The sequence below is a fragment of the Thalassophryne amazonica genome, chromosome 8 (genome assembly GCF_902500255.1).
Source record: "Thalassophryne amazonica chromosome 8, fThaAma1.1, whole genome shotgun sequence".
Lineage (NCBI taxonomy): Eukaryota > Metazoa > Chordata > Actinopteri > Batrachoidiformes > Batrachoididae > Thalassophryne > Thalassophryne amazonica.
Window position 1 is genome coordinate 48,031,250 of NC_047110.1, and position 24,082 is coordinate 48,055,331.

The 24,082-nt window shown below is 42.2% G+C and overlaps 1 pseudogene; it reads left to right on the top strand.

Moving 5' to 3' along the window:
* Nucleotides 1–646: 646 nt before the first annotated feature.
* LOC117514896 lies at nucleotides 647–23,492 on the top strand (annotated as a pseudogene).
* Nucleotides 23,493–24,082: the final 590 nt, after the last annotated feature.

The following is a 24,082-nucleotide window of genomic DNA, read 5'->3' on the forward strand; positions in this document are numbered from 1 at the left end:
TCAAGCCACTGTTGTTTATATCCTCCACTAGGGGGCGGCTCACCTTGCCTGTGAATTTTCTGCAGTGTGGCTCACAAAGGTGCAGAGAATAACTGCTGCTGCACCTGCACGTAATCATTACCCCTGAATAAAGGACTGAACAGGACCTAGTTGTGACATGTATGCACATTATTTAGAAGATAACTCAACCTACACCATTATGACCCCAATGAACAACTTGGGGTATGTGCCAAAATCTTTATCCGGGACAAACAGCCTGAAATGACCACGCCTCTTCTAGTACCAAGTGTTACTTCAAATACAGCTGTTTTTCTAAACTGCAGCAGCTACAGATGAGTGATGTGCATACATGTTACAGCTAGGTTCTCTACTACCAGGTAAATGCCAACTTTCTGTAGGTTAAGATTAAGAAAGCTTCTTACTGTATTTACACATTAAATTTACTGACAAAGCAAAAACTAGCTCATGGTTGACTTTGAGTGCATTTGTGCAGCCCACAAACTGGTAGGATGTGGAGTCAGGTGGGTCTGACTCCTGATTTATGGATGTAACAGACACCCACAGTGTGCGCATTGCTGCCTCCTGGCTTCGGGTGCTGAGGAAGGTGAATGAATAATGCAGGCAGCAGATTTGGGGCTTTGACACCATGAGTCAGCAGCAACACAAGGAGAGAAGCTCTGAGTCAACCTGCAAAAACACATACACAAATACAGATGCTGCACAGGGTGATCATTTATACCTGACACATTTAAGACCTGACACATTTAAGAAGAGCCAGTATGTTTCTGTTGCAGGTAACTGCTCCACTGGCCGCTTGTACGTGGACCAAATGTTTGGAACTAAGCTTTATGAAGTACATTTTGTTCAAACTGCATATATGTGTTATTGTTAAGGTATGTTGGAGATAAACATTTGATTCTGTTCTATATTCATTCTATTGCACTGCCAAAACTAATATCTCAAAAGTTTTAAAAAACACTTGTTTAAAGAAAATTTAACTTAATTTTTGTCGAAATAGAAAAATAATCTTGTCAAGCATTTTTTACATTAGAAAAAATCTTATTTTGGGAAAATGTATCTCACTTTTAAGTTTTTTTCCAGCTAATATCAAGTTGTGTTTAACCAGTAATGAGGAAAGGCAATGGATTTCAAATCATCCGAGTAAAGGAACGTGATTGTTTTCCTTATTTTAAGACCGAGGCTAATCTTAAAATAAGAATTGTCTAGTTTTAAGACACATTTTGATTATTCAGAGCCTAGACATTTTGCTAGTTTTGAGAATTCTAACAAAGTAAATTTTTTTACCCCCATTGGCAGATTTTTGCTTAATACAAGACAATTTGGCTAGATTTCAGGTTATTTGATTTATTTTGAGAGGGACCCTTTTTACTGTGTGGTACTGTTGCTGCAGATGAAAAACCATCTCAAGAATTTGACCCTGATGTACCAGGTTAGAGATTTGCAGCAGTGATGCAGATTGCAGTACACATTTTGTGTCCTGAATAGATCACCCACCTGCCCCGCCCACAATATTAGAAAAATGGAACATATTTTTAAATTAGCGGATCACTGGCCAGGAAAGATTAAATTATAGAGCAGATTCATTGAAGGGAATTTTAACCATAACCTGCATACAATGTCACTTTAAAAAAAAAAAAAAAGTGATAAAGTGGCTTTTATGCATACCAGTGATTAAAAACGGTTCTCAGGAAAAACACTTGAGCAGGTTTAAAGGCCATTCTAAGGTGGGAATATGTAGATAATCGCATGTTGCTCATACAATGGCGACAACAACAGTACAGATTGGCAACTTAACCTTGTGCAGTAGATGTAGATACTTTATTTTAAATAATATCCATGATTGTAGATTATGGTAATTGTCCCAAATCCTCCAAGAGGAAAGAAACTTTGTAAGTCCCATTACAAGAAATGCAATCCAACGATCATAACTCTGTTGTAACGAGAGGTTATTTGAATTACTGACATCTGTCAGCTCAAACTGTTACTTGACTTCTGCCGTCAACAGGACATTTCCACACAGAGAACTGATGGTCACTGGATGTTTTTTGCTTATTTGTTTTATGTTTGGACCATTCTCTGGATGCTCCGCAGCTTGTTGTGCCTGAAAATCCCAGTATACAGTGGGGAAAAGAAGTATTTGACCCCCTGTCAGTTTTGCAGATTTTACCACCTACTCAGCCACATGGGGTGTGCAGCCAGTACATTCTGAGTGCTGTTCCCAAGCCCGGATAATGAGGGTTGCGCCAGGGAGGGCATCTGGTGTAAAACAAGCCAACCCAACTACAATAGTACGTGACGATGAGATTGAGGAGATCCTCGAAGTATTCCTTCCACCGCCCGACAACATCCCCAGTCAGGGTCAACAGCTCCCCAACCGCACTGTAGACAGTGTTGGTGGAGTTGTACACTGGGGCAAAAAAGTACTTAGTCAGCCCCTAATTGTGCAAGTTCTCCTACTTAGATGAGATAGGTCTATAATTTTCATCATAGGTACTCTTCAACTATGAGAAACAAAATGAGGAAAAAAAAAATCCAGGAAATCACATTGTAGGATTTTTAAAGAATTTATTTGTAAATTATGGTGGAAAATAAGTATTTGGTCAATAACAAAAGTTCACCTCAATACTTTGTAACATAATCTTTGTTGGCAATGACAGAGGTCAAACGTTTCCTGTAAGTCTTCACCAGGTTTGCACACACTGTAGCTTGTATTTTGGCCCCATTCCTCCATGCAGAGCTCCTCTAGAGCAGTGATGTTTTGGGGCTGTCGCTGGGCAACATGGACTTTCAACTCCCTCCACAAATTTTCTATGGGGTTGAGGTCTGGAGACTGGCTTGGCCACTCCAGGACCTTGAAATTCTTTTACTGAGCCATTTCTTCGTTGCCCGAGCGGTGTGTTTGGGATCATTGTCATGCTGGAAGACCCAGCCTGTGTGTGTCTTCAGTGCTGTCACTGATGGAAGGAGGTTTTAGCTTAAAATCTCATGATACATGCCCACGTTCATTATTCCCTTAACACAGATCAGTCGTCCTGTCCCCTTTGCAGAAGAACAGCCCCAAACATGATGTTTCCACCCCATTCTTCACAGTAGATATGGTGTTCTTGGGATGCAACTCAGCATTCGTCTTCCTCCAAACATGACTAGTTGAGTTTCTACTAAAAAATTCTATTTTGGTTTCATCTGACCACATGATATTCTCCCAATCCTCTTCTGGATCATCCATATGCTCTCTGGCAAACTTCAGAAGGGCCTGGACACGTACTGGTTTAAGCAGGGGGTTACTCCTGGCACTGCAGGATTTGAGTCCCTCTTTGCATAGTGTGTAGCCTTTGTTACTTTGGTCCCAGCTCTCTGCAGATCCTTCATCAGGTCCCTCCTGGGATTTTTGTTCACCGTTCTCATGATCATTTTGACCACGGGATGACATCTTGCGTGGAGCCCCAAATCGAGGGAGATTATCAATGGTCTTGTATGTCTTCCATTTTCTTACAATTGCTCCCACAGTTGATTTATTCATACCAACCTGCTTGACTATTGTAGACTCACTCTTCCCAGCCTGGTGCACATTTACAATTTTCTTCCTGGTTCCTTCGACAGCTCTTAGGTCTTGGCCATGGTTGAGTTTGGAGTCTGACTGTTTGGGGCTGTGGATAGGTGCCTTTCATACAGATAATGAGTTCCATCAGATGCCATTAATACAGGTAACAGGTGGAGGACAGAAAAGCTTTTTAAACAAGAAGTTACAGGTCTGTGAGAGCCAGAAATCTTGCTTGTTTGTGGGTGACCAAATACTTATTGTCCACCATGGTTTACAATTAAATTCTTTAAAAATCCTACAATGTGATTTCCTGGATTTTTTTTTTTCTCATTTTGTCTCTCATAGTTGAAGTGTACCTATGTTGAAAATTACAGACCTCTCTCATCTTTCTAAGTAGGAAAACTGCACAATCAGGGGCTGACTGAATACTTTTTATTACCCCACTGTAGTTCTGTTGCATATCTTGCAGAGGTCACAAGCTGTGACATAAATTGTTTAAATCTGCAGACTGTCTGTGGGATGTTGAAGATTAAATATTAAAGCCATGAAAATGTGAAAGGTAGCTAAAAAGTGATTTGGTACAATATGACTACTTTAATAATTATGAGATCCAAGACTATTTTTTTCAAAAATGGATGAGAGAGCCTCTGAAAATCAAATATTCTTAATGTATGTGCCCTATGGTACCAACACTGCTCATCTTGAGTCTTTATTATGGAAGTTAAGGAATGAAAGTCTGTAACTTTGTGTAAGTTGCTTGATGCCAGTGCAGTAGTACTAAAGAGTTTGCTCAGCTCTGTGCACAGTCTATTTGTATTTTGGTTTTCTGCTGCAAGTATATGAGGTCTATTAGAAAAGTATCGGACCTTTTTATTTTTGCAAAAACTATATGGATTTGAATCGTGCACCTGCATCAGCCAAGCTTGAACCTTTGTGCGCATGCGTGAGTTTTTTCACGCCTGTCGGTTGTGTCATTCGCCTGTGGGCAGGCTTTGAGCACTGGTCCACCCCTCTCGTCGAATTTTCATTGTCAGGAAAATCTGAACGGCTGGAGCAGCGCTGCATCAAATTTTTCAAGAAACTGTGTGAGACAGCCAGGTGGAAACCATTCAGAAAATTCAGATGGCTTTCGGTGAAATCCTATGGGCATCACACAGATTAAGGAGCATTACAACCAGATTAAAGAAGGCCCACAGCAGCTGAGGGCGCGCCGCGCTTCGAGCAGCCATCGACAGGCTGAAATAGCCAGATCATTTCCAAAGTGAAGGCTGTGTTGATCCGGGACGTCGTGTGACTACCAGAGAAATGGCAGAAAAGGTGGACATCAGCCATTTTTTGTCAGATTCCACTGTTAACAGGAGATTTTGTAATGAAAGACGTGCAGAGGCATTCGCGCGTCGGGACGAAGCCGCAATGGCGTTAGGTCAAACACCACTCAGAAGATTCAGACGGCTTTCGGTGGCTTTTTAGTCGAGTGACTATCCGAGAAATTGTGGAGAGCTGGGCATGTCACAACATGTCCCGTGAGACTTCCACACGGACTTGCGATAAAATTTACCTTTTGGCAAATTTTCCTTAACATTTTTTTATTTTGAGAAGCCTGAATTCTGTTACAATTTTTGGTATATTGGGGGAGTGGGGGGTGGAGTTGTGTAAAACCTAACTTATCAAGCTGTTTTTCATGTCACTGTATCTTGGTAGAATTCTTTCGCATGCAGCAAATATAATGACAGTTCCCAGGTTTCACATCTTGTTTGTTTGTAGGTGTATGTAATTGTGTTAGAATGTAAATTGTTTGACGAAAAAATTCACTAGAGTGGAGAAAAGGTCGTTACAAACATAATATGAAACAACTTTATTAACGGCTTTGATGTTGATCGTATAATAGCCTGCTTTAAAGTGATTGTGGTGTAGACTTTAATTTTCTGGTCTTGCAGGGGCCGAGTGCCAGCGCTTACGTCACTTACATACGATCTGAAGATGCATTAAGAGCAATACAATGTGTGAACAATGTAGTTGTTGATGGTAGAACACTCAAGGTAAGAATTACCCAAAGTAGTATTTGTTTTAAGTGCCATTTTTGTGTATGACCACAATTAAAACACACTCAAAAAAACTAATGGTTAAAAAAAAATCAATTTTAAAACTTTTTATTGTTGTTTGACTTTAAAAAAAAAAAAAAAAAAATTTAAACCTTTGACCTGATGACCTATAGGTGTTACCAATTTTTGCTTTAATGAAATTCCCAGAATTAAAGTCTCGCTCATGAAGGAAAAGTTGTCGTTTACATTATGCCAACTAAAAGAAGTGTTTCTATGGTTTCAGTAAAGTGAGTCATCTTCAGGTTTTGACATTTTCAGGTTAAACAATGGTAAATAGACAAAAAACAGGATTTTAATTGAAGTTATCTTTTTAGAATGATTTCAGGAACACAAGATGGGTCTGTTTTGCCTTTTTTAAGATTTTTAAATATGTAACCACACACACACACACACACACAGATCTTCAACCGCTTATCCAAGATGAGTCGTGGGGAGGTGGAGCCTATCCCAGCAATCGGCGTTCTATCAGGCTATGCCTTGGATAGGACGCTGACGAACAATGTTTCTGTGTAGGCTCAGTTGTCCAGGTGGTTTCCATAGTAGAGAAGCTTGAATCTTCGACAGGACTGGATTGCTTGACGTGAGGACGTTTCGCTTCAAATCACAGAACCTTCCTCAGCTAAAATTCTTGCTCTGGTAGTCTGACTTCTGTCTTGACTCTTGTAGAGAAGAATAAACCAGAAGCCAACAAAAGCTGGAGTTTTTAACCTAACCAGACCCCTCCTACCGAGAGGCTGACTGCTATAGGCTAGTGACTAAACAATAGTTCTAATTAGCACCTATTGTGCTCTAGTTAGCACTCCTAAGGACAGGATCCCTAGTTACAAACAGCAATGTAGTGTATTATATCAGATGTCAGGAAAACTGTAATGAACACTACATAGGTGAGACTAAGCAACCTTTAAACAAGAGGCTATACCAGCACCGCAGAGAGGTCACCAGTGGACCTCAGTCTGCAGTTCATCTCCACCTGAAAGACACTAACCACACGTTTGAGGACAAGGAAGTTAAAATCTTAGCCAGAGAGAAGAAATGGTTTGAGAGAAGTGTCAAGGAAGCATTCTTTGTAAAACAGTTGAAACCCAGCCTTAACCGGGGGGCGGGTCTCAGACACGCTTTGTCCCCTGTTTACAATGGGGTACTCAGGTCAAAGCAGTTTCAGTCTTTTGTTAATGGTAATGAGTCATTCACATCATCAGGAGAGTCGTCAAGGGAGCCATCAGGGGAGGCTTCCATCCCATCATTAGGAGAGTGCTAACTGGAGCACAATAGGTGCTAATTAGAACTATTGTTTAGTCACTAGCCTATAGCAGTCGGCCTCTCGGTAGAAGGGGTTTGGTTAGGTTAAAAACTCCAGCTTTTGTTGGTTCTGGTTTATTCTTCTCTACAAGAGTCAAGACAGAAGTCAGACTACCAGAGCAAGAATTTTAGCTGAGGAAGCTTCTGTGATTTGAAGCGAAACGTCCTCACATCAAGCAACCCAGTCCAGTCGAAGATTCAAGCTTCTCTACTCTGAAGCACAATTTGTTGAACAAAATGGAAAAAAAAATTTGGCACCATTGTTTGTGTTTTTGCGCAGAATTTGCAAGAACTTATTTTTGCTACAAAAAGAGGCAAATTCTAACACTTTGCCATTAAGAAACCTTTGTCATCAGCTTCTTCTTTATGCTATTCAGTTGTATCTCCTTTATCACATCCTTTTATATTATTTTAAACACGGGAAAGTGGACCCATTGCCTTGTTTAAGCAGAAGTTGGTGTTTGTGCTCCATACCATGGAATTGGTTATGAGCAATCTATCTATTAAATGAAATGAAATGAGAAACCAAGCTGTAAATCTGCTGGTCTCTTGTCAAATTACAGAGAAGTTCTTTAAAATTGAAAACTCTCCCACAAGTAACAACAAAAGTTGAAAAATTGTTTTACCCTCGAGGCTATCTTGTGTTGTATTGTGCTCTATTTTTCTTGGGATTACTGCATTGTATAATGTTCTTGGGCTTATTTTATCCTATTTAAAAACATGCTTTCTACAGATATTCATATGTTGTCAGTTTGTTAAGCAACAGTCATTGTAAAATTTTGCAAATGCTACGTTCATGATGATGGGCTGGTACCTAGGATTCTGACTTTAATGGGTTAAATTGGGGATGTAATGGTCTGTAAGGTTTATATAATACATTTTACATAGCATATATAATTGTGCTAAGTTTTATTTCTGTTGTTCTATTACAGGCTTCTTTAGGCACAACAAAATACTGCAGTTACTTCCTCAAAAGTATGCAGTGTCCCAAACCCGATTGTATGTATCTACATGAGCTGGGGGATGAAGCAGCTAGCTTTACTAAAGAAGAGATGCAGGTGATGTTTATCCCACTTCCCAAAATGATAGACCTTTTCCCACCACTACGTTGTGTGTGTGTGTGTGTGTGGTGTGTGTGTGTGTGTGTGTGTGTTTGGGGTGTGTGTGTTGTGTGTGTGTGTGTGTGTGTTGTGTGTTAATGGCTTCATTTGGGTTAATTTTGTCATCGTGTCACTTTTCTTTAGGCGGGGAAACACCAGGAGTATGAGCAGAAACTTCTCCAAGACCTCTATAAAATTAATCCTAGCTTTCTACAACCCCCCACATGTGGAACAGAAAAGTCGAAGAGTAAATCCAGCTCTGCACAGAGGTACTTTCCTTACAAAAAAAGTAATTTTTATCTCATTAATAAAATGTTTGGTTTAATTTTGGTGCAGTCAGATGATGGTGGATTTGTCTGTGGTTTTGTAACAGAACCAGCAATAGCAATGGCAAAGATGGGTGGCCAATGCTGTCGGGGCATAGCAAACTGGCCAACGGGCTATCAGAGGACCGCAAGTCCCCTCCACTGCTAGACTGCTATCTAGACCAAGAAGTTCTTACTTCAGATGGACTAGATGCAGAGCTGGGTCCTGGCCAGCATTCTGCCTTGTCCCCTTCTCATCTAATTGTGACAGTAACAGGTAATTTTGGCCACTTCTAAGGAGTATGGGTCAACTGTTATACAACAATTATTTATTTAGCAAGATATTTCTTAAGGTCTCAAAAGCACAACAGTGTATCTTGTCTTTCTTCAGTCCCAGTGATAAACCATCAGAGACAGTTGGCTTGGTGAACGGAGAGACTTTACAACAGGTCAGAAAGTTTGCTTGTCTGAATGCTGCTGTACTCGATTCAAGTGTAAGGATGATGTTCTCACATTTGTTCTCTCTTTTCAGATACCCAGCAGTGACTCCCCCTCCCCTCCTCCGGGTTTAACCAAACCCAGCTTAGTGGTGCCCATCAGCATGTCAGACCTCACAGCCCGTTCACCCTTTGAGGGTGCAGCAGCTGAGTCTCAGTCACTCTTTTCAGACAACAGTAACTTCAGACACCCTAACCCTCTCCCTGCGGGCCTTCCACCCTTCCCCAGCTCCCCACGAGGCAGTTCTGATTGGCCCATGACCCCTGAACCACAGAGCCTCTTCACATCAGGTTCATTAAATATTTAATTTAAACTTTTATTCCATCTTTTTAGTGTAGCAGATAACAGAATAGTTCCAGAGGAATCCTTCAAATGGTGATGCAAGCACCAAATTCAGCACAAATACTAATAAGACATTACTATTTTGGGTAATAAAAAAAAGAAAAAAAAAGAAAACAGACTGACTGGCCACTTGAATTTTCAGTGGCCAGGTAGGGATCAACTGAAGAATTACACAGGGATCAAAATTTAAAAATGTTCCAATCACATTGAAAATTATACCACATTATTTGTGTGGTCAAAAAGGTATAGTTTGGACTATCTATGACTGAATGTTATGGGGTAAGTAAATGGACTGCATTTATATAGCACTTTTCTATCTGCAGCAGATGCTCAAAGCACTTTACACATCAATGCCTCACATTCACGCCGATGTCAGGCTGCCATTATGCAAGGCGCCCACGACACACCATGAGCAACTAGGGGATTAAGGATCTTTCCCAAGGGCCCTTAGTGATTATCCGGTCAGGCTGGGATTTGAACTGAGGATCTTCTGGTCTCAAGCTCAATGCTTAACCACTAGACCATCACCTCCCCTAAGAGGTGATGGTCAGACTGGCAAGAATGGTGACAAAGGTCAATTTCAGGTTGTACAGGGGTCAAAAGTTAAATTTGCTTCAATTTTGGTAAAAAGTGGTGAAAATTATTGGTTGAGTTAATAGGGTTTTAAAAAGGAATAGTTTGCACCACGTGTTGTACTTGTTACGGCGTAACATATGTCACATGTCATAGAATCCAATGGACGTTGACGTTGTTCAACCTTTTACTTTGGAGACCAAGCATGCAACACAGTCAAAACTATTCCATTTATTAACCCTGTTAGTTAGTTGGGTGATCCCCCAACACCAGTCGATTACAGTGACCTTGGGGTCAATTTCAGGGTCACAGCAAGATATTGTTATTGCCAACCTTGTTATGCTGCATTTACACTTAACGACAAGTCACGAATGCCACGAAGTACACATTCTTGGCTGCTAATCACGAATGTGATGATTCGGGGCAGAGTCGTCAGGTGTCCTCAGGAACTGCTGCAACCTTTTACCACACGTTACGATTAATGGCACGTATTGCTGGAGAATTATCAGGAACCATTACGCACGGTCAAGAATAATGTTCTGCGTTGTTGTGCACTATGGTGCACTATTGCGCGTAACAGTGCATCGTTAAGTTCTGTCACGTTGTGAACGAGGTGAATTGTTTCCACACACACACACCCATATTCAACCAACCAAATTCAGATCGCTCCAGTTTTTCAGAAGAACTTTGTGACTGCATGCGTAGTTGGGCTCTGTGCCATGGAGTGGCGCAGATAGGAGGAGGAGACGGACAGAGCCAGATGTGTGGCTTCATGCGGCTCGTGTCTCGCGCATTTTCCCAAACATCAGGCGCATGCAGCAGTTGGAACACCTGCAGGAGAGCGCTGAAGAGCACTGAAATGAGACTTTTAGCCGACGTGGTGTCAGCAATCAAACTGAATGCGGTGCAGCAGGGTTTAATTGTGTGCGCGCTTCTTCCTCCGCCGGACTGGAGGAGGTGCAGAGATGTCTGGCTGCACGTGAGTCTCCTCTGGTTCCTCTGGCTCAGACTCATTCTCCGGCTCGTCGATTACAACAGCAGGTGGAACACCTGCAGGTGCGTCCTGAGGAGCTTCAGCAGGAACTGTGGAACGACACTTGGCTGACTTCGTGTCACTGTTCCTCTTCGGCATACTGCATCAAACTGAACGCTGTGGAGCCGAGTTTAATTGTGTGCACGTGACAGAAAACTGATGTGTCGTGGCGCGCAGTGAAATGTGACGCCGCGTTACAAGTGGTGTCAAAACTTGACAGTTTTTAACCATCACAGGAACCACTACAAACATTGTCATGTTCTATTAAGGATCAATACTCAGAGGATCAACACGCTCAGTTGCAACCTCCACAACGCGAGATGAAATGAGGGTGGTGTGTGACATTCGTGGAAGATTTTTTGACAGGCAAAAACATGCTCCACGAATATCAAGAATATCACGCAGCAACACGCACTATTAAGAAACCTATTCAGATGCGTTAAGTCACATTAAGAATGTCAGGAATGTGTCACGAATGACATAAAAATGACATTCATAACATGTCTTGCTTATGTGTAAACGCACCATTAGCGCAATATCTCAAGAACCAGTTGACAAATTTCATTCATATTTAGCAAAAGGGTGTACTTTAAGGGTGACACTTTATTACTGGTTTGAGGACTGGGGTGGATATGTTATCTCCTAATGACTCTTGTTTAACAAAGTTCTGGGCTGCCTGCAACTTGGGATATTAGGTCAGTCAAGTGCCTTTTGATGTGTGTGCCAGCACACCAAAAGAGGGTGGGGCAAATTTTGAGCTTTCATGAGCTTTAGCATGAAGTCAGTCTTTGGAACAGCTTTATTGACATTGCTCAGGCCAGCTTTTCTGCTTGTCCTGGACAGTTGGACAACTGTCCGATAGGTTAAACTAAATTTAGTCAGTTTAGTGAAACGTGGGTGAAGCTTGAGTTGAAGCACATGTATATGTCATCTCCCCGATAGGACTGACCACGCCCACAGCCATTACAGTCTGCTTGGCATTAACGTGGTACTTTGAGTGCTACATAAGATGACATGTCTACCGAAGATCATTTGTCGTGAACAACCCCGTCACGCTGGTTTGATTGTGCTAATATTTAACCCAGTAATGAGTATCGTATCAAAAAAATTTTGAAATGCTTGAAATTGAGGTGTGATTCAATGGTGAAATCAGTTATCCAGCTCTATTTTTCTGCTGCTTATGTTTTTCTAAAGTGACTGAGTAGTGGAGTCTTCAGTGCGAGGAAAGTGATGGATTTTTTTTTTTTTTAATCTATTAATAAAAAAGTATTAAATAAGAATTAGAAAAGAAATTAGAATTAATTCAACACGGTTAATAACACTATGTAACAAATTTTTATTTTTGTTTTGTTCCTGGGTACACAGTTTGTTTTCCTAACATGTCTTAAATAAATAGAAAATAGCTGTTATTCCACAGAAACTTTGCGTCTGTGATCAGGACAATGATATTTTGAAATTTGTGTGTTCAAGAATATTCTCGATTCGCCTTCACTACTACTGAGTAGTCTTCTAGAATATTCTTTAACTGCTAGAACTGTGCAGAATTTTCTAGAAGTTTCCAGAATTATCTAGAAATTTCAAGAAACTTTTAGAACTTTCTAGAACGTAAAAAAAATCAAATCAAAGTTTGTGCTGAATGTAGTCATTTTTCCATAGACTTTAGACATAAGCAGTTGAAATATAATACTTAGAATCCAGGAACAAAAATTGTTACATAGTGTAATCACTTGTTGTTGCCCTAGTATCTAGTAAAGAAACTCAGGTCTGCACTCGAGAGGAATTTGATCACTTGCCTTTGTCCCTCAATCATTTAATTACTAATAAAAAATATGAATACTGGGATTTGGCTGAGTTCACAATCGATGTTTCAGTGGTAAATGCCTGCAGTTACATGCATTTTATACTAAAATTGAGAAACTACATTTTTGGGGGGTTGGGGATGACAAAGCAGTTGAGGCATGCTTTACTCCATAGAAGGAATCTGTAGATGGTTGACAATCATGCCTTGTGACTGGAGGGTCATCACTTTGACCCTCCGACCTGACCCACCGTGCCGGTTAGCACTGCTGCTTCATAGCAAGAAGGTCGTGGGATAGCTTCCTACTTTTTCTGTGTGGAGTTTGCATGCTCTCCCCGTGTCTGTGTGGCTTTCCTCCAAGTACTCAAGTTTCCTCCCATACACACACTCATCTTCAACTGCTTAGTCCAATTAAGGGTCGCGGGGGGTTGGAGCCGATCCCAGCAGTCATAGAGTGCAAGGCGGGGTACACCCAGGACAGGACGCCAGTCTGTCCAGTTTCCTCCCGCAAATTAAAAAAACATGCTTATTTGGGGTCTGCTCCTTTCTCTGCCCCTGACCAAGGCAGCATCTCTACATCTGATGTTGGTCCCTGGATGCCAGACTGTGGCTGCTTTTTGCTTCTAGTGGTTGGATTGTGTTTAACTGTAATTAGGATGGGTTAAATGCAGAGGACAAATTTCGTTGTATGTATGTAAAATGACAAAGGCTCTATTCCAGGGGTTTTCAAAGTGTGGGAGACTGAGTCCCCCGCCCCCACACACACATACACACAATTTCAACATCTTCGTGTGTTGTTTTTATTTTTATACACATCTTAAACACATTTTAAAAGTATTTGTGTGTTTTTAAGGAACTGTCTATGCATTTACACATTTTACAGCCTTTGTGAACATTTTAAACATGTTTTTAAAGAACTTTCTGTTCTGTTTTTATCTTGTCATATTTTAAACATGAAATTGATCTCTGGACATAAATAAAATAATATTCTGTAGTTTTTCTCAAAAGCATTTTCTTTCAGACATTAATGGCACAATTTTTAAAAAAAAAAAATTTTTTTAATCCTTCATTGTCCTTTGACCTCCACATTAGAAATATTATGAGGACTGCTTTCTTACATCTGCAAATATAGCGAAGATTCACCCCGTCCTGGTCTATGGCTGACGCTGAGACCCCTGATCCATGCACTCATCTTTAGAATGGACTACTTCAACGTTCCGTTTTCTGGTTTACTGCAGTCCAGCATTAGGGCTCTCTGATTCAAAATACTGCAACCAGACTTTGACACGAAGCAGAAGTGCAACCACTTACATCCATTTTGGCATCCCTTCACTGGCTTCCTGTCCCAGTGAGATCAGATTTTAAGGTTCTGCTACTAGTCTATAAAATTGTTCACGGAATGGCACCTCCCTACCTACTGACCTAATTAAACCTTATGTACCGGTCTGGGCTTTGCATTCTCAGGGTGCAGGACTACTTAGTGTCCCTAGGGTGAATAAGATGTCTGCGGGTCATAGAGCTTTCTCTTATTGTGCCCCTGTTCTGTGGAATGATCTCCCTGCATCAATAAACTGTCTGATTCTGTAGAGACTTTCACTCCAGACTTAAAACGCACTTATTTTCCCTTTCGTATGGCTAACATACTGGCATAGTATAGTTTCTAACGCTTTTTACTCTCTCAATTCATTTTAGTAGGAAACGGAGTGTGCCACGGCTTCAACTTCCAACAATTCTCGGTCTTTTAGTAAAGCTTAGGGCTAGTGGCCGGCGATCACCTTAGTATTTCGTGTTTTTCTTGTTGTTTAATGCTGACAATTACGAGGTCTATTAGATATAAACCGACCCTTTTATTTTTAACTATATGGATTTGAATGACGTGTCGATTACACCATCATGCTTGAACCCTCGTGCGCATTCTTAAGTTTTTTCACGCGTGTCAGTGATGTCATTTCCCTGTGGCGGCCTTGAGTGAGATGTGGTCCCGCCCTCTCGGCTGAATTCCTTTGTTTCACACAGCTGCTCGAGACGGCGCGCGTTGCTTTTATCAAAAAATTTTTTTGGACCTGTGAGGAATATCCGAGTGGACACTATTCGAGAAATTAAGACTGTTTTCGGTGAAAAGTTTAACGGCTGATGAAGATTATGGGGGTGTTTCTGTCGGTGTAAGGACTTCCCCAGAGCGGGACGTCGTGCAGCGCTTCCAGGCGCCGTCGTCGGCCTGTTTCGCCTGAAAACATCCTAAGTTAAGGCTTAATTCACCCAGGACGTCGTGAGAGAACAAGAAGATTCAGAAGAGGCCGGCATGAGGGACTTTATGCGGACATTCCACTGTTTAAGGACATTTTTAAAATGAAAGACGTGCGCGCAAATTCGCCGAGTCGTTTCCGTGACGACTCGGCAAATCTGTGTGCGCCGCGACAGGAAAACACCTCCGTGTTGAAAACCATTTGGAAATTCAGGCAGCTTTTGATGGCTTTCAACAAGTGAGTAACTGAAAATTGTTTAACAGCTTGGGCATGTTCCAACTTGCCCGTTAAGGTTTCCAACGGAGGTGTTTTTCCTGTCGCGACCCCCCACGGGTCGGGTCTGGGCCCGACATGCGACTCTGCCCGCACGTTCTTCGTTCATTACGGAATGTCCGAATAAACTCCTCATGCCGACTTCTTCTGAAAGTTCTCTGTTCTCTGACGACTTCCTGGGTCACAGAGCCTGAAATGTGGAAGTTTTCAACTTGGAAACGGCGAGACGCTGCCGGCCTCGAAGCGCAGATCGCCATTAGGTGCCGTGCGCCGTCCTTACAGCGGACACTACCAGACCAAAATCTCTCATCACCGTTAAAATTTTTACCGAAAACCAGCTGAATTTATCGAATGGTGTCCACTCAGTTGTGCCTTACAGTTTTGAAAAAATTTTGATCAAACAAAGCAGCAGTCTCTGAGCCATTCCTAAACAATGAAAAAATCGACGAGAGGGTGGACCACTCCTCACTCAGACTGCCCACAGGCGAATGACGTAACTGACAGACGTGAAAAAACTCTTGCATGCCCACGAGGGTTCAAGCATGTGTGATGTATCACACGTTATTCAAATCCATATGGTTTTGAAAAAATAATAAGGTTGGATACTTTGCTAATAGACCTCGTATACTGTATTTCATGTCTTTGATGCCTGATTCTGTTTTTTCTTGCTGTTTAGGGTGCAGCTCCATCCAGAGATGGGTGTGGTATCTGTGCTGGAGACCCTCTGTCCGGTGCACCAACAGCATTTCCTTCATATTCGTTTGTGAATTGTTCAGTGATTTATGTCTGTAGCATGGCCCAAGCAGAGGGTCATCCCTTTGAGTCTGGTCTGCTTGAGGTTTCTTTCCTCAGAGGGGAAGTTTTCCTTACTACTGTTGGCTCTGGGGTTAGTAAGGTTAGACCTTACTTGTGTGAAGCGCCTTGAGGCAACTCTGTTGTGATTTGGCACTATATAAATGAAAAAAAATTGAATTGATTTAACTCCCTTCCTCTGAGCTGAGCTCTTGCAGCTGGCTGTGCTGCAAGTCAACATCTATGTAATTCATAAAGAAACGCAGGACGTCTCAGTTTGGGAGTTAAAAAAATGTTTAGTCTGTTGTAGTTTGTTGTCTGTGTTGCAACATTTGGAAAGCGGTGTCATTTGATGTAAATGGTGATTCGCTTTGAAGTTATTAATTCTGACTGGACTCTAACTTGACTCGACAGAGCGGCGCAGCGTTTGGAGCTGTGCAAACGGAAAGGACGATGCTTGTTTCTTGCCTGCAACAAGACAAGAGTCCCCGTTAGTGACTTTAATCCGCACTAAAAGTGACTCACGATTGACACTTTTAAGTGGCTTTAAGAGGGGTTAAGAAGCGGACGTGTCACGTCTGAAAAGCAGCGAAGCAGTGAGCCAGCGAAGGCAGCGGGTTGAAGCACTGCTTTATTTCAAGCCATTACAGAAGCAGTTGATTACAGACCCAGTTCATGATACCAATCCCTCGAGCCCCCCTGAAGAACTCTGGCTCCCCCCAAGGGGGCACGCCTCAGTTTGAAAACCACTGCTCTGTTCTGTTCTAAAATCTGGGTGGGGAGCATGAAAGAATAGCAGTTGTACTGCCATCACTACTGCCGTTGATGTGCCCTTGAACAAGGTCCCAGTGAAGCTGCTCACTGTTCAATAGATCATCTGTGATTATAAATTTTGTCGGTGTGAACAGGACCCCTGCTGGCAAGTGAAACCTTTTTTCAGTGCTACAGTCTTGCCAAAATGTTATTCTTAGGGGGGGGGAAAGCTGGTGTTTTTTTTTGGGGGGGCTCTTGTATTAGAAAAGGTTTTGATAAAATATGCACTAGCAATTGAGTTGGTCAAAGAAATTTCTGCTTTTAATGAACCCAAAATGTTTTAGGTATAGAACAGTTTTTTAACTTTCTTTCCTTTCCTCAGATACAATACCAGTGTCGTCTTCAACAGACTGGCAGGCAGCCTTTGGCTTTGGTTCATCTACCAAGCAACAGGACGATGACCTGGGCTTCGATCCTTTTGATGTGACTCGCAAAGCTTTGGCAGACCTAATAGAGAAAGAGTTGTCTGTTCAGGATCAGGCCCCTCATCCCAGCTTCCCCATGGAAGTAAACATGGTCCCAACTTGCCACCTTCCAACCCAAACCCCAGCACTTCTCACCACTTTCCCAGCGGTCCTCCCACGCCTCCCCCAGCTACACCACAGAGCCATGTACAGCTCCTTCAGCTTTCCGGTAGTCAGAACAACCAGAGCAGTCAGCAGCAGCCAACTGCCAGACACAGCATGATGGGCGTCCCCCACACGAATAACCTCAGTCACTTGAACCATTCAGCCAGTGCTGCCTCACACAGTAATTTCTTGGACCTGAATTTACCCCCTCAGCACAACACAGGACTGGGAGGGATCCCCATTTCAGGTACCAGTTACCTCTTTTGCTGTGGATCCCATGCTTGTTAAAGCAGATATCAGATGTGTTGCATGTTAACGTAACAGTGGAAACAATATCACAACATACTTTCCTTGTCTCTCGGTGTTGTCATGTTTGATGAGAAATGACCATAATGCTGGAGCCTAATGGTTGAGAAGCTGACGTGTGTGTGTTTGTTTGTCCTGCAGAGAACAGCAGCTCAATAGATTGCTTAAATGTGAAAGAGTGGCAGGAGTGTCTCAGAGCTCTGCTGCCCAATATTAATATCAACTTTGGGGGTCTCCCAAACTCTTCTTCCTCTTCATCCTCCTCATCCTCGAACAGTGTTAACCACATCGGTGGGCCAGCAGGCATCTCACACAGCCTTAGCTGGGACAGCACAGCCAGTTGGATGGACCCAGCCATCATCACAGGTATCCGAGCAGGACTCACTTTGTACCATTCCTGTGTTCCTGGTCCACAGGGTTGTCAGTAAAGTGCTGTAATGGGTTTTATACAACAGGTTGTTAAAGGTGAAACATATTATCATGCATGCCTGCCTTATAAATCTGCATTTTGTTGCTTAATTATCTACTACTTTAAGCAACAGAATGGTCATCACCGTGTCCCAAGCTTCTTGAAATGGAATGTCTCCAACTGGTGGACATTTACTATCAATGCAGGTACAATAGAATTTCATCAAGAGCTCTGTCATAATTCTAAATACAGCTCAGTGCATCTCTTTGTGCTAATTTATTTAATCAGATCTACTATAAGCACATGCATTATGTTAATATCCAGCTCAAAACACCTTGCAGCAGGATGTGCTTGAGGATCTGACCACAACCCTTCTGTTGGCTGTGCTCCCCTTGAAATTTAATTTAAGGGTCATTTGTAAGGTTGTCATTTGAATTTTCTCAGCTTATAATAGTGATTCTGATTTCAGTTCTTATCAATTCCCTGTTTTGATTAAAAAAAAAAAATCAAATGACTGGATAATATATATATATTTTCTGAACATTCACAGATTGAATTGACCATTTATTAGTATTTGCTAAAAGAATACAATATACCTGATTGTCAGATGTGCACTAATTATTTTTTTATTGATACAGATCAGTATAGTGCAATTGGTTCAACTGCTGGTTGCTTAATGACTATTATTGCTAACTGCTACATATCTGTAGAAATTGTGTTCTGTGGCCTCCAGTTTGTAATATAGTGTGTTATTGATTTGGCCAATAGATGTCAGTAGTCTGCCATGCATACAAGCAGTGGAAATTAGATTCCTCCTTTGGTATCTGGGCTTACATTCATGGATAGGGTGAGAATATCTGGGAGGGGCTTGGAGTAAAAGTTCTGCTTCTTTGCATCGAAAGGACCCAGCTGAGGTGGTTCAGGCACATGCTGAGAGTGTCCCTGGTGGTCTCCCTAGGAAGGACTTTCAGGCACGTCCAACTGCAGGAGGCCCCAGTGAAGACCCAGAACACACTGTAGGTGTCAAAACTGATTCCAGAAAGGGCCAAGGGGGTGCAGGTTTTCTTTGTGACCACCAACTCTTCCAGATGAGTTCACTGATGAACTCATGCTATCTACACAAAGTGATGTTAACAGTGATGTTTACACACTGTAAAATATTTTGAAATCTGGATCAATTCTTCCAGGTCCACATAAGCCAAGAAAATCTGAAATAATGGCAATATTCAAAACTGTGGAATCGGTGAAACTACTGCAAGCACTGTTTTTATTTTCCTAGAATTTTAAGTGGATAAATCAGTCTACTGCACTTTCATTTTCAGTTCCAAAGAAGTATATAATTTCCAAGAAATACATTTTTTCTAGAAGTATTGCTCTAGTAGAGTATATAGTCATGTACTACAACCCCTGGCAAAAATTATGGAATCACCCGCCCTCGGAGGATGTTCATTCAGTTGCTTAATTTTGTAGGAAAAAAAGCAGATCACAGACATGACACAAACTAAAGTCCATTTCAAATGGCAACTTTCTGGCTTTAGAAACACTATAAGGAATCATAAACAAAAATTGTGGCATCAGTAACGGTTACTTTTTTAGACAAGCAGACGAAAAAATATGGACTCACTCAATTCTGAGGAAAAATTATGGAATCATGAAAAAAAACAAAAAGAATGCTCCAACACATCACTAGTATTTTGTTTGCACCCTCTGGCTTTTATAACAGCTTGCAGTCTCTGAGGCATGGCCTTAATGATGACAAACAGTACTCTTCATCAATCTGGCTCCAACTTTCTCTGATTGCTGTTGCCAGATCAGCTTGCAGGTTGGAGCCTTGTCATGGACCATTTTCTGCAACTTCCACCAAAGATTTTCAATTGGATTAAGATCCGGACTATTTGCAGGCCATGACATTGACCCTATGTGTCTTTTTGCAAGGAATGTTTTCACAGTTTTTGCTCTATGGCAAGATGCATTATAATCTTGAAAAATGAAATCATCCCCAAACATCCTTTCAATTTGATGGGATAAGAAAAGTGTCCAAATATCAACGTAAACTTGTGCATTTATTGATGATGTAATGACAGGCATCTCCCCAGTGCCTTTACCTGACATGCAGGCCCCATATCATCAATGACTGTGGAAATTTACATGTTCTCTTCAGCAGTCATCTTTATAAATCTCATGGAACGGCACCAAACAAAAGTTGCAGCATCATCAACTTGCCCCAATGCAGATTCGAGATTCATCGCTGAATATGACTTTCATCCAGTCATCCACAATCCACGATTGCTTTTCCTTAGCCCATTGTAACCTTGTTTTTTTCTGTTTAGGTGTTAATGATGGCTTTTGTTTAGCTTTTCTGTATGTATACGGAATAATGTGATTTGTTGTGCAGTGAAATGTCCTACCAGATCACTGAAGATGTCCCTGCTTCTCTTATTTAATGTTGTATATTACAGTATTAGCACTTTTAGCAGCTATGGTAGTTTGACCCGTTAGTCCAGTTAATGCATGATTACTGAGAATATTAGAGGCTTATAACATTTTTAATGCCCACGCTAAGGCAAACAGTTATGAGAGGAAAAAAAACACTCAAAACAAGGGGGTAGCCTGTTAGATGAGCTGGTTCAAACTCGAACAACGCAGCATGTTCATTCTTCTTTCATCACACACTGAGCCACTCACTCCATCACTTTATCCATTGTGTGTTTGCTGTTCACGGGGACACATGAGCTAACATGCACGCTAGCTCATGTGTACATTATACAAATAATGAATGTTTGAGTTCAGTGAAGTGAAAGCTTTCACCGAATTAAATATTCGTTCCATTGAAAGAATGTTAAAAACATTCATTATTTATTTTATATAACGGCTGAAATGGATCCCTTGTCACTTCCATTTTAATTTCTAAACAACAGAAAAGGGACTTTTGGCGTTCCACTGCTGCTGAAGTCCAAATTGTAACGTGTAGTCCAGTGATTTCTGTGCACTGACTTCGGACTTCCATTAAAAAAAAGACTGTGTAGTTTCTCAGTCCAGCCAAAAATCAAGTCAGCTTTTCATGTTAACAGCTCTTCATGCATCCAGACGGCTTACAGCGGAGTGGATTTTGTGTATGTTACAAGAATTATCAGCGCCAGTTAGCTCAATCAAATCATCGTTTGTCCCCCGTGCGCACACATGCAACCAGGTCGGCGCTTGTGCATGCGTGTACTACCAAAAAAAAAGACTGTATATCCTCAGTGCAGTGAAAAAAAAATCATATCAGAATGTAGTCCAGCTTTTCATAGGCAACTTCTTGCCAACAGCCTCCAGACAGCACAGTGGATTTATTTTGCGCGCGCGCAGAGTGCAATGGTACCAAACGTATGGAACCAAGCTGCACTGTAAATGCAGTGCAACACAAATGGGGTGAATTAATCCATGTCATGTGACATACAAAGCACTAGTCAAATGACAAGGATCCACTCAGCTGTTGTATAAAAACAGATATGGCGTTGTGTTGATTTGTACTGTATAACGAGCATGCTATAATTGGCGTGAGCACAACAAATTGCTGGTTGCTTCACTAATTTGTCTTCACTGTTAGCTGTTCTGTTGGTGTTCCTCTGTCACCACTTACCCACTCATGACTTCTCTTTACCACCCTACCCCTCAGGTATCCCTGCTTCGGCAGGCAACAGTTAGACTGTCTCCAGGACGACAACCCACCACACTGGCTCAAGTCACTGCAGGCACTTACAGAGATGGATGGCCCAGCCAGCTCAGCAGTGCCCCCTTCCCAGCCCCTCCACAGTGGCCTCTTGGACGCCCACATCCCCCTCCACACAGAGCCACCGGTGGCTGGGCTCCCTACCTGCCCCCTCCCACAGCCAACCCTGCCAGCCAGTTCCACTCCCCTCCCCCCGGCTTCCAGACCGCCTTCAGACCCCCAGGACAGCCCACCACAGAGTTGCTACAGAGTGCTGCTGTGGACCGTCACTGAACACAGACTACAGCAGGCAGGCACCCATTGGTTCCCCACAACCATGTTATATTCACTCATCCTCTCCCCTGCCCCCCTCCCCATGCAACACACGACGAATCTGCAGAATATGAAAATTATTAAAGTAACAAACATGCTTTCTTCTTCTTCCTCTTCCTCCTCCTTTTTTGTCGACTCTGAAGGCCTCTTTGTTTTTGTTCGTGGCACACAAGTTATCAGTACCTTTTGTCTGCTGCCATTACCACTCCTTAGGCATAGTTCTGGGAATACCATGGAAAAGTTTGGGATTGTGTAGCTTACTGTTACGAAGAGCACAACGGTGTAGCAGGAGCACCCAGCGGTGACACCAGACTTAACTCCACAAACTGCGAATAAACAATTAGCTGAAGGGAGGTCTTTTTAAAGTAACTAACAATTAAGCATGAACATTTGTGTTTGAAAGTTGTCACAATAACTTTTGAGGAATGAAGTAAGCTGTGAATCTGCTCTTGAAGCTTTGCCCCAAAGACCCCCGTCCTCCCCAATTAACGCAGGAGACTGAAACGGTTCAAACACAGCTGCGTCCCCGCTAGCTGTAAATACATACAAGGTGAGACAGAGAGAGAACGGTTTGGCACTTAGCTTTTTGAGAATGATTTTTAAAGGAAGGAAAGATAGAGTTGAGTGTAGATGCCATAAGGGAGCTGGGGGCACCCTGTTAGGTAGGACACAAATGGCCCACTTCAGAGGCTGCTTGGACTACATTCCCTTAGTAGAAGGGCCCCAAAGGCCCGTCCTGCTGGAGGGACGTTTTTGCTGAACCTCTGTATCAGAGGATAGAGCACTGTCTCACCACAGGGAGCCAGGGCTTTGTGAGGCTTGTGGCACACATCCTGAGCACTAGGGTTAGACTGATACAGTGCCACCATGTGGTACCTGCAGTAGCTAGCCCTGACATGGACAGCCACCAGGAAATGGATGGATGTGACTTGTAATAATGTCAGAACAGGGTTAACAGGATACCATTTGTTTAGCCCCAAGGCCTTAAAATGGACACACAAGGCACAGCGCTTCAGTTGTTTCAGGAGGAGACGAGTGTGGTGGTTGCTGGGGAAAATGCGCAACATTACTTGCAACCTCAGCAACTATGTACCATAAAGGAAGGTGCTGACTATACTCAGTGTTGTAGTAGTGATTTTTAAGGAGCTCCCAGCCTTCGGGATTTGAGACCGGCCTCTTCCACCACAGCCTTTTCTTTTTGAAGTCTTAATTCTATGATCGCTCTGTCTCTCTCTTCTTCCACCCCCCCCCCCCCCCCCCCCCCCCCCCCCCGTTCCCTATGAAACAGTATTCACACAAATCAAATGAGCAAATTCATCCAGGAGAATCCAACAGTCATACAATGGCTTTTAACATGATGAGAAAAAAAAAAATTGAGACGCCTAAAGGAAGTGAACTGTCCTCTGCAGGTCTGGGAAAAATGAACGTTCAATAAAACTGAAAACTCAGCACTGGTCTTAGACTCCTTTGTCTACATTTACCTAACCTACCTGATTTCAAATGAATGACGAATAAAGCAGTCACCACGTCAAGCCACTGTTGTTTAGATATCCTCCACTAGGGGGCGGCTCACCTTGCCTGTGAATTTTCTGCAGTGTGGCTCACAAAGGTGCAGAGAATAACTGCTGCTGCACCTGCACGTAATCATTACCCCTGAATAAAGGACTGAACAGGACCTAGTTGTGACATGTATGCACATTATTTAGAAGATAACTCAACCTACACCATTATGACCCCAATGAACAACTTGGGGTATGTGCCAAAATCTTTATCCGGGACAAACAGCCTGAAATGACCACGCCTCTTCTAGTACCAAGTGTTACTTCAAATACAGCTGTATTTTCTAAACTGCAGCAGCTACAGATGAGTGATGTGCATACATGTTACAGCTAGGTTCTCTACTACCAGGTAAATGCCAACTTTCTGTAGGTTAAGATTAAGAAAGCTTCTTACTGTATTTACACATTAAATTTACTGACAAAGCAAAAACTAGCTCATGGTTGACTTTGAGTGCATTTGTGCAGCCCACAAACTGGTA